We start from the raw sequence: 3,376 nt of genomic DNA, 5'->3' as shown, positions 1-3,376 counted from the left end.
CACAGGTGGGAGGAAATGTATTGGCAGAGGATGTTTGATGACACTATGAGTGCATCTATGTAGAAAGGCAGAGGGTGTATCTGTAGACCTGTGGACCTGTGGACACTTTTCAGCGTCTCGCTGCTTTTATGTATGTGAATTGGGAGGATTCATTTCTCCTTTAGAAATAAGAGGTTGTTTAGACACTTTTCTTTATTTACATCTTATCTTCACCCATAGGCTTCCTAACTGTATTCATGAGATTCGTTTCCATTACAAACTTCATTTGTTCATTCATGGATGTTAAATCAGGGTTAGGTTCTGAGGATCAACAATGAATAAAACATAGCTACTTCCATATCTGGCTACTTAAAGTCAAGTGAGCATAACAGACAAGTAAACCATGTGATGAGGGGCACACAGTAGAACATGCAGGAACAGAGAACACGGGCATGCAGATCAGAGCCAGTGAAAGCCCAAACGTTTACACTCCACTCCAACTTTTATCTACCGAGTAACAAGAAGTAGTTAGTTAATGGGGCATAGGTCCAAAATCTGACTCCTGGGAGAAGGGCAGAGATACTACTGCCAGCTAGGGCAAATGAACCTTTCTAGCGAAAAGATGACAGTATGGATACGTGGGAAAAAAAAAAAAAAAAACCCACTGGATCTCTTGGCCCCAACCTTTGACACTAGAGAAGTGGTATGCTATATACTTCTCTGGCTCAGCATTCTTACCCACTGTTTTAATCACCTCTTATCTACAGTGTAGTCACAAAACAATAAATTGAATTCCTGTTTACAAAGTATGTGTGAGTGTCCCAAGACCATTATTTCTCTTTAAGAACACCTATAAAGTATGGTTTTGTACAGTGCAGGGAAGAGTGACTGAGAACCTTAGCAATATAGGTTGGTCCCAACCCTTGGCCTTGTGATGTCACAGATGTTGAGGTGCATATCTATCTCTGTGGAGGCCATCCTGAGATGGTAACAGTCCAACATACAGAAGTTAAATACTGTTTTGAGATGTGGAATCTTTATGTCTGTGCTAAGTCATAAGCTTCTCAGCCAAACCTAATTATATTTATGTTGCATTGACTAGCAATTACTACTTCTGTTCTAAGAGGGGAAAGAGAAGAAAAAAATATTTACATGCCTAAATTACAATGAAAGGAAGTTGAATGGGATGGCAGGCTCTGATTTTTGTGGCTAGGCAGAAAAACTCATGTTTTGTCAAAAAGAGGAAAGAATTAGATGTTGTGGCACAGGGTCCTTGGGGAGGGGAAGCTCTCAAAATTGGTCATAGTCAGTAGCCAGCCTGCCAGCTCAGCACGCACTTAAAACGCACACCCTCCTTAGGGGTGGATTCAGGCTTTGGGGAGGCCTAAAATAATATAATTTTGGAGGCCCTCTTTAAGAAAAACAATACAAAATGACAAGTACAAATTAGATAACAGTCTTGCAAGAGACCCGAGTAGGCGGAGGACCACAGAGCTGAAGTTTCATTAGTTTTACTCTAAATCCACCTCTAGGTCTCCTCACGTTACCACTTAGGACCTGGCCACTCCCATTGCCTTTTCCCTAGAGAAGGCAAATTTGGGGCTGTAAAGGCATAGGGGGTGCGGTTTATGAGCAAAGTTAATAAAAACCAAAGACATAAGACTATGCCAAATGGTGACTCAAGCGGGATATGAGAAGTGTCTGCAAGTATTTGAAGGGTGTCAGCATAGAGAAGGAAAAAGAATTGTTCACTGTTCTGAGGTGGACAGGGAAGGAGGATACGATTAAGTAAAGAAAAATGTGCGCAGAATTCATCGGAAACATTGGCTAACTGTATTTTCTGATACTGTGGTGTTGCATTTCCCATGGGAAGTACTGAAGGGTCTATTGAGTCACTGAAAACTGTAACTGGCCACAAAAAAATGTGTTATAGAAAACAATTCTATGAGATGTCCTCCGGGGAGCAGCTGGCTGCCCCTTGAATTCATTCTGAGCCCTGAATTCCATAAGGCTGACACACATGTTCTATAGATTAGTGTGTGGGGCGGAGGTCAATCGAAGAAAAAGAAACAGTCCAGCAGGGAGGAGCCACCGCCTCCACCCACATTTGGGGACTGGTGGAGGAACATGTGACTGAAGAGAAAAAAATCTGAAGAGGTGGTGCCACCCAGCGTTGCAAGGAAAAACACAATAGCCAGAAAACCAGCCCCCAATTCCACCACGAAAAGTGATCACAAAACTCCTGCTTCTTTCTCCCAAAGATGCGGGAATCCTGCCTGGGCACAAGAACATGTGTATCAAATACGCTGTTAGCAGTCTGAGAAGAGTAGAGAATGTATTGGGTGACAGAAGCAAAATCCAGAGAGACACGTTTGGCTAAAATGTAGACTAATTCAAACGCTCTGAGGGGAGCCTGTCTTTGATTCCCTAAACGAAAGGCACAAACACAGAATGGGGAAAACCATGACTTGATTGCTGGCAAATCTAGAAGACGTAGGGGAAAGGCAAGGGAGGACGGTATAAAGGGTTTCATCAAATGTAAGCCTCAAATGAGTCAAACGAGTGTTATTTTATGGTCCATTAATTACCCAGCTAAGTATTTTTCAGTCCATTCAGCTTTTTCCTGCTTGTTAAGTCAGAGCTATGACTTTTCAAGCTCCTTAGGTGCAGAAACAGAAACCAGAAGTCTATCCCTGGGTATATACTAAGAGCTTCCTAAAATTATAGATTCCTGGGCCTCACCCCAAAACTAATATGGAATCTCAGGGTGGGGCCAAGAAATCTGCAACTTTTCCAACCTTTCAAAAATGGTTCTGATGCTTAGTCAGAATTGAGAACTACTGCTCTTGAATAAAGGAGAGGACTTTACAATCAAGACAAATAATTACAACGGAGTATACAAAGTGTTATAAAAGAAGTACAGCGTGACAAGGGCAGAGAGAAGGAAACTGTTCTTGGGGAGAAAAGAAACATTTTCGAAGAATGAGGGACTCTAACACTAATCTTGATGAGAGGCGGGTCACCAGGTAAAAAGAGTCCGAAGACATTCCAGGTAGAAGAACATCTGCAAAGGCCTGGAAGATGAAAATCCATAGGGTGTCTAGGGTATCACAAGCAGTTACAGAATTGTCTCCCACCCTTGTCATCCCAATTAATTAGTACAATTTTTGAGGACAGAAAGAACAACTTGTACTTCTAGGTGATGGGCAGCAAGAAGATATGCAATCAACCCCTCGTTAATTTGTCAGATTATTTTTTTTAAGTTTTAGGAACGCTTTTTTAAAAAGTAAAAATTGTCATTTGCCTGAAGATTGGGGGGGGAATGGTAGATAGCCATAGTATTGCTGACCCTGGAATTTATTCCTCTCCTATCCTAGCCTACTTTATGCATCCTCAC

General features: G+C 41.9%; 1 protein-coding gene across 6 annotated transcripts in view; it reads left to right on the top strand.

The window, feature by feature from the left end:
- The window catches only part of GSG1 (germ cell associated 1), a 15,606-nt gene that overhangs the window by 3,341 nt on the left and 8,889 nt on the right, over positions 1 to 3,376 (top strand). The gene's annotated exons all lie outside the window — the stretch shown is intronic.

This window comes from Pteropus alecto, unplaced genomic scaffold (genome assembly GCF_000325575.1).
Source record: "Pteropus alecto unplaced genomic scaffold, ASM32557v1 scaffold103, whole genome shotgun sequence".
NCBI classification, from domain to species: domain Eukaryota; kingdom Metazoa; phylum Chordata; class Mammalia; order Chiroptera; family Pteropodidae; genus Pteropus; species Pteropus alecto.
The sequence above is the reverse complement of the archived record's forward strand: the minus strand, read 5'-3'. Positions and strand labels throughout refer to the sequence as shown.